The sequence below is a fragment of the Podarcis bocagei genome (genome assembly GCF_964188305.1).
Source record: "Podarcis bocagei genome assembly, chromosome: 1".
In the NCBI taxonomy this organism is placed as follows: Eukaryota; Metazoa; Chordata; class Lepidosauria; order Squamata; family Lacertidae; genus Podarcis; species Podarcis bocagei.
Window position 1 is genome coordinate 124,300,262 of NC_138125.1, and position 8,632 is coordinate 124,308,893.

Genomic DNA, 8,632 nt, shown 5'->3' on the forward strand with positions numbered 1-8,632 from the left:
AGTCATAAAAGGCAGGCTCGATAGTGAGAAAAGCGTGTAGTATTAGGAGGATTATAGACTCAGTTGTTTAGAAAGCAGAAATTTAAGAAGACCTTTTGTGGACATAGTGATAGCCATGGTGGGAAGTGCTTCTGGCACGAATGTGTACTGCAGCAAAAGTAGGGTGAAGGTAAATATGAATAATAGCTAAGCACTTATAAACAGGTGCAGCACATTTTGTCTTCCCTGGAGGCTTGCCACTGTTATGTGATAGCTCAGCTTCTGTACAGCTGGGGTGGCAGTGATATTGAATGCACATCACTCTGCATAAGGCACATAAACGAATATGTCCTGATAAAGTCACATTAGAGGTGCCGAATGCTCATTCAGTAGTTAACAGGATAATATTGTAATATTATTTAATATTAATACGGAATTTCTCTACCTTTTGCATGTTTGTCCCAGAAAATCAACCTGGTATTTAGGTGAAATTAAAAGCTATCTTGATAAAATAATTACCGTACCTCTTTTCTACCGGCTACAATCTTGGTAGCTTTCCAGAGGTGCACTTTGCATTGTTGTAGATACAAACATCTAGGTTGTTAGATACATTTCTGACACAGAAATTTATCTTATTCCCACATCCAGAGTTCATTTTCAACCCACTAATCTACAGTATTGCTGCACTTTAATTTTTTTCCTTTTATTGCCAGGTTTCTCAGTTTTCCTCCTCCTGTTTCTTGGCCCCCCACTTTTTTCTTTCTCCTGCATTTTCCTCACCCCACATCTCTCTCGTTTTCTTAAAATCCTTGGTATTATTATCACTTCCTGTATATCTGTGTTTTGCTCATTTTAATGGATGTCTTGCATGTGGTACATAATGATTTCATAAGCCACCCTGAGATCGCTTGATAAAGGGTTTGCTTATAAATTGATGGTGTTGATAGTTGTAGTAATAATAATAATATTAAACAATTTGCTTCTTTCAAGGCTTAATTTGTGTCAGAGTCAACCCCATAACCTATTTAATATCAGGCTTGCGTTCTGAGATATAAGAAGAGAAGTTTCTATGTGCATAGGGATTTCCCCTCAAGACCAAGTAAATCACCACATGCCTGTTTCTATACATTTAGGATTAAGGGAGTATTACTTCTAGAGTAGGTAACATCCCTTCCAGCCCAAGGAAATATCACACTTTCTTTTTACAAATCATTCATACCCAATTCAAATATTCTTTACCCATCATTAAATAAACATTAGGGATGGGAAAGATATTCTGTTCAGTTTGCATTTAAAGGTGAACCTCCCTAATTCACCTTACAAAATAACACAGGAACTGAAACAGCCATGCACTTTTTGGAATTTTGCAGTGCAGGTTTCCAGGCAAGTAATACGTACAAAAATGCATATAGTAGAGCGAGAAAACTCGTTGCGATCTCCCTGCGACCTGCCGCTGACTCTGGCAGCGAGTGTAATCCCAGGAAAGGTTTTCTTCTCATCTATCTGATCTTCCTCTGTGTTTTAAATCATAATTGTTTTGGCAAATGCACCCAATTCCGAAGGTACATAGACTAGATAAGGTTTCTATTGATGTGCAAATCTGTCAGTTTTGGTTTCTCTCAATTCTATGTTTATGATAATATTTTATTCTCTTGTTAATTAAGCTGTTTTAAATCTGCATTTTATATTTGACTTGATGGCGGGTGCAATTTTGCCTTTGGTTTAAATCCTGAATTATAGGTGATGGATCTGTGTAGATGGTGACTCCATGCATCAAAGAGAATTACCATCACTTTTATGCTCTGCTTGGAAGCTTCCAGAGGCACCTAGGTGTCCACCCCTAGAAACAGAATGGTGTACTGTGATCTAATCCAGCAAGGCAGTTATACTAAAAATTAAAAAGAACCCTACAGTTTCTTCCAGAACCAGGTCTTTTTTTTCAGCCAGAACTCACTGGAACTAAGTTTCAACACCTCTCAGGTGAGCGCCATTGCCATTCTAAGAGGGAGATGTTTGTGGTGGGTTCTGATACCTCTTTTTCTAGAGAACTAGCACTGCCCAGAACTGAAGTGTTAAAAAAAGTTGGAAGCAGAAAACAAATTAGAAGGCTTAATATTTCTGTTAACCTAAAACCACCAAATTCCTTTTCCACCAAATGTCACAAAAGCAATTTGAGAACCCCAGGTGCCTGGACTGCACTCCCAAATTGATAGTGTTGTTGAGGGAAGCAGAAGGACCTAGAATCATTCTGTTGTCCCAGCAATTGGTTAGATTTGTGACAATCAGATATGTTGCAGTTTGTTTCTAGCACTGTGCAAGCTTCTCCTCCTTTTTGCTGGTTGCAGGCTTCTTCCCCTTCCTGCAGCACATATTTTTGTATGAGGCACTAAATAAAGAAGGGCCATTCAGTTGTGGAAACCTGTTTGTGCACATGGATTGTCATGTGCTGTTCTGATCTGTATACGTTCAGAAGCAAAGAAAACTGCCAGAGGTTGAGAGAAGAGAGGGAGCTACATCACTGCTGAGAGAAATGTGGTTGGAAAAACTGTTAATAGTAGTTAAAGCTGAAAATCACTTACAATGTAGTATTTTACATTCATAACATAGTTCTTAGAATGATTTCCATGGATACACATCCTAGAAAACCTTCCATTGGAAAGGTTCAACCATGCAACTTACTGGAAGATTATCTTGTGAAATGAAACCATCCAGCCTCATCTCACAGTATCATCTTTGAGCAAATTGCATTCTGTTGAAATGTTTTCATACGTATACATCTCTTGGATGCCAAACATTATGAGAGGATTGACCTCTATATCTCTCCCTACTATGGAATGTTCCAAACTGCTGTCAAAATCAGAGGTATTAATAGCTTTAGAATTAAATGTCATATGCATTATCTTCAACTGTCAGGCAAAACTGCAACTTAAACTGAGACCTTGACTCATATATCAACTTTGTTCAATGGCTGTATTGTTTGATCCAGCACAGAAAGGTATTACAAGATCCTTCAGAATAGAAACACAAGACCTAATCTAGACCAAGAACTAGTTATCTGTGTATTTCCCCACAAACATTCTTTGTGCATGGTCTAAGATTTTCATTGATAGAAGAGTGATGGTGAAAAACAGGGGTTGTATCCAATATTGTGCAAGTAGAATAGACTTCTGCTCACACATCCCTCCCCCTGCAGCCCCCTGCACACCCTAAAAATCTAAGAACCTCTGGAGCAGATTTTGTGAGTATGAAGGGGGCTGCAGGGCAGAAGAAAGAAATTCTGTTGCACTTGCAGAATGTTGGCTACAACCTTATGTCTTTATCATTTTTCCATTTTCTTTTCTCTGGAGTCAACATAGCAACTAGGTATACTAGGCATACTCTTTCACATTATTTTAGACCAACAGCGTATGATTTTATGAAAGAAAAGTGTTCCTGAATTATATTTTGAATTATAGTAATGAATGTGACTGCCAGTCATGTAATAATGAACATTAAAGTACAACATAACAACATATTTTTGATATAAGATCTTAAAGGAACGGACCATAACATTGTGTGTTTTTGTATCAGAACTCACTTTAAGAAACTTATCTGTTGCTATCTGATTAGTTGAAGATACAAGTGATTAATATGCAGGAGGGTTGATTTATGCTGCAATCCTAGCTCTACTTACTTGTGAGTAAACCCCATTAAATTCAGTGGGACATACTTCTTAATAGAGTTGATTCAAATTCTGTTGCAAAAATACTCTCCCCTCCGGGTAGGGCTGCAGCACCACAACTAGGGTAGGTGGCGCCATTACAGAACTTGTCACTTGTGGGTGGAGCTTGGCAGAATCTAGAATTTGCTACTCTTACAGACCCCCAAATTGACTTTCTGGCAGAATATGCAGGAAATTGCAGAACATGCAATTTTTCATTCAATTTTGTATATTTAGTTTTTATGAGCTGTGTATATTTGTGTGTGTCCTTTTATTTCTTTCCTGTCATTCTATTTCTAATTCATCATCAGAACTGTGTTTACATTTTTAAAATTATTAATATTATATAGAAAAAGTAATCTATATAATTATTATTTCCAAATGTAATTATTAGTCTATTGAAGACACATTGAGATGCATTAATCCCAGACGGCATACTGAATGCATCAGCAGAAACTTTAGGAAGATGAGAAGCTCCTTCTGTTTCCTGCAGAGGGTTACAGATGCCTCAAAATATCACATTCACAAGCTTAGCACGTATATTAGGTTTTAGGCATTTATAGATTTCATTCTTTATATATAGCCTATGTATGTCTTGAAAATAATTCTGCAGTGGAATCTTTTTTTATTAAGCTGAGATTGTCAGTGCAAATGTAATAAACGAAAAGGCAATTAATTAATTTCTTAATCAAGCAGTGCCTTGGCCAAGCATAGTTACCATAGTGAGAGGCAAGTTTCCAGGTCTCAACATTCCAGACATGTTAATCTAATGGAAACTAACGGAAAATCTTAAGTAAGAGTATTTTAGTGATGCCATTAAGATGTGATCTATTACACTTTGGTTTCAAGTTTCAAATGATCGTATTATCTTGATCTCAAAACTTGTTTGCAAAATGAATTGTAGTGGTGGTAGTACTAGTTGGAAACTGAGAAAAACATTTTAACATGTCATATCAAACTGATACACCTTTGTGTTATATTTTATCAGGATTTTTAAATTGCAAATAATGTTTAAGACTGATCTACCATTTTACACACATTAATTGATTACCTCTATCATCTGGTTTCCTCTTTGTTTTTCTGATGGTTTACTTGAAATAACAATGCTACTTAAGGTGATTTGCAAAAGTGTTTATTCCAGCCCCCCTGGATAACTGCATGGTATTGCATGTTTAGACCTTGTGATATTCACATAGCCAACTGGTATTGTATATTGATTGGTACTGCACATTGACATACATTCACACAAAACCAAAGACCTGCCTCCTGGCCAGGATAAATATTTACATAGGTGTAAGGGAATGAGATGTTAAGGAAACAAGAGGAGCAGAGGGAGAGCAAATGTTGTGTTGGAGCCTTGAACTGCTGTACATAGGGTTGAGAAACTAGCACTGAGTATACCACATGTTCATCTTATTTCTACACTAGCCATCAATGAAAACTTTTCTATTTTAAATGTTTGCATAGATTGCCTTATTTCTACATATAGTACTTGATATAGCTCTGCTAACATTAGCACCACAATTGCACTATGATCCTTCAGGCAGCTGGCAATACTCTAATGCTTTTGGATAGTGACATAAAAGGGAAAGGGATATATCTTCTTTCAGTGTGCATGTGTAACTGCAATTAGTGTTAATAGGAGTTACGTGCTCACATTGGGAGGAAAACATATCCCTGAAATATGTAACTATATTTACAATTGGAAAATAAATATACCCTACCAGCGCTGCGTATTACTTTTAGAGTAAACATCTGTTCTCAAGGAAAAATATGCACTCTTATAATGTCCTTGCCTTTATTTATTTTTATATTCTTTCTGCTTTAGAATACTTGATTGGCCCACAGATTATGTGAAAATTTCAGTTTCCTTCACCTTTGCGATCCTATCCACAATGTAATCAGTGTACTTTTACTTAATTTTTTGGGAAGAAAATGGGTTTATAATTTTGTTTTCTATAATTAATATTTGCCCCATCATTAATCCTTTGTGATTCCTAAATTCAATTTAAAGTAAATGTTAGATCCTTAATCTGCTTGACCCTTTCAGCTGCTTTGCCTCAAATAGTGGCATAGATATTGTGCAGTACCTTGCTGCATGCTATTACATGATTATTCCCATGGAAATGTGGCCTTTCAGGAAAATTATAGTTGGGTAGGCTCAGAGATGGCAGTGGCCTGAGATAAAGGGTCAGAAAAAGTGAACAACAGCAAGGGGATAAAATAAAGAAGAAATAAAGCAAACAAGTTTCCTAGGAAGGAAAGTGTGGAAGTGTGAAGAAAGAAACTTACTTTCGTGAAAACCGCTCAAGAAGCAGAAGTAGCAGGTGTCTGAGCTGGAACACAGGAATGGAAAAAGCAGAGGTACCATTTCAATTTACAGATGCGGGTGATTTTCAGCTATTTGGTTTCTGGAAATATTGGCGCACTTCAGGTACATGAATGGATACTGGAAAGCCAGGGGTGGAGGAATATTTTATCCCTCAGCCTAATGACATGCAGGATAGATGTAATCAAAAGATGGAAGGAGAAAGGCAGGGGCCCTCTGCAAGTAAGCTGTTCAGATCTCTAGCAAGAGAGTCCGGTTCCTCTGCTTGGGCATATCTAGGAGATGGTGAGGTTGGCAACCACCAAAGGCACAAGCATGGGGAAGTGGTGCAAAATTGGCACCTTTCCACTGTGGTTCAGAGTGGCTATGAGCCCGTCTGCCCATCCGTATGCTCTCTGTTGCTCTGGGCTGCTCCCTGTTGCTCTGGGCCATTGAGAAAGTCACGGTGGAGTGTGAAAGGTGACAAAAAGCAAAATTTCTGAGTTTCTGGTCCATGGTCTGGGGTGGGTGGGTGGCAATACAGCTCTTTGAAAAGGGTGCAATGGAACCTAGGTACGTGAGAAGAGAGAAAACTGGGATGGTGAGAGTGTGTGAAGGGGAAGTCAGAGGAAGAAGAAGAAGAAGAAGGGAGTTTAAGAAAACAGAGGGTGGTAGAAAGAGTGAAATATGGGTGTTGCAGAAAGACTTGGTTTTGGCACCACCACTACCAGCATATGACCCCTTGCAGATTGCTCCTAAGATAATGTAGTCCTTGATAGAAAAAGTTTCCCATTCCTTCTGTATGCAGTTATGTAATAATTGCATGAGGATGATTGACTAAGATGTGAAGTTTCATAGATTCTTGATGCAATTGATGTTGAAAGTAAATTCTCTTGCCTGGGTACTGTAGCTTGGAAATTAGGGAGTCTGCTTTTTTTCTTCGTCTTTTATTACAAACTGTAGAAAAGGTTAGAAAGCCTTGGAGTGTGTTCAGTGTGAACTATAGAAAATAATTTTGACATTATTAAAAACATTTTCAGATAAAAACTTACACTGAACTAGCAAGTTGTTTTTGCCATATCGCTTGTAAGAAATCACATGGAAAATGGAAAATATTTTTAGGATATGAGATAAGATGCTGCGTTTTGTGCCATGTATCAGTGGCAATGAAATGAATGGCATTTTCTCTATGGCCCATCACCCAGGCTGTGTAGTAATACCACATGGCAATAGCATTATGACACAGCAAACATCTTATCACAGCCAAAAAGCATCTATGTAATATTCCTTCACTGCCATTGAGGTTGTTTGGCACAGTTCTACTGAATCATGCTGAATAGTAATGTAATGAAGATGAAGGAGTGTTTGTTTGTGTGTATTGTTTTGATTTATGAAACTCAGTATGTCAAGTATATTGGCTATAACTGGCAGTGAAAACACCAATAAATCTTACTTAGGCCCATGTTTTCAGCAAATCAAAGAAAAATTGTCTTACCCAAGCATGGAAATGTTTTGGGGTTGTTTTTTTTTCATTTCCATAATATGGAATATTTTTCACCACATACTTTTTGTGTTATTTATGATAAGTGATCAGTGGATAAACTGGGTCCAAGACAAAACATATGGAACATAGTTTTAGACTAGCTGATTTATTGAAATATTGATCAAAACTGTTCTTTGGTGCTGCTGCTAGTTGAGGTGTTGCTTATGATCTCTGAGTGAATGTTGTACATCAGTAAATAATATTTTTTCTGAGAACAAAGTGAAGTATTCAGAAACAAAGCGACCCTTTAAAACCCGACTTATTGCCAATCTGTGTGAATATTCTCTTTCAAAAAGTGCAACAGAACTAGATCCAAATGTTGCAAGCATGGAATGTAATAGGATTTTAAAAATTGTATTATTTAAAATTATTTGGTAGGAAAATATTTTGAAGGACTCCTGTTCCCCAGTTCAGGCAAAGCCCATCAAAACATGCTATTTGGGCAGAGTGAGGCAGCCATGTATGGCAGCAGAATTTGGGTATGTTAACAGGGCATTAAATTTTATATATTGGTGAATTTTAATCCAAGGGGGAAACATTTGTGGACTTCTTATCCTGAGGTGCCAAATAACTTTGTCGGCCCTGAAAACTATTGCTGTTGACTCAGGGAAAGCACAGTTATGCACAAAATATTAGGGCTTTAGTGCTTTGAAGAGAAACTTCTCTTAAAGGCATAAATTGGGGAATGTGGTGCATGCAATTTAATGTGAAGCTAGCTATTTAAAAAATATTTCTTCAGCATTAGAAGAGACATGTGTAAATCTTGTCATTTGTGTGAGTTTTAAGACAAGGACCTATTTTATTATCATTGTATATATAATTTATTGCAACCGCAGCTACCATTGTATCCAGAACCTGTGCTATGTATTGAATCCATTTGATCAAAATGTTGCTAGTTCTTTAAATCAATTCCTAGCTGCTAACGTGCTTTCTGGAAAATCAGATTTGCGTTATCTAGTCATCTGAGATCTGCCAAGATTTCTTACGCATTCTTTCTATGTTTAGCTTTAAGGGCCTATTCCTTAAGAATGTCTATAAAAGGGGGCTAGACCAAAACAATGGCTAAGGCAGCACACACGATTGTTAAACACGAGAGTCACAC

General features: G+C 37.3%; 1 long non-coding RNA gene across 1 annotated transcript in view; it reads left to right on the forward strand.

Annotated features, from left to right (window-relative positions):
• LOC308581706 overlaps positions 1–8,632 on the forward strand; it is a 67,751-nt gene that overhangs the window by 19,977 nt on the left and 39,142 nt on the right. The window lies entirely within an intron of this gene.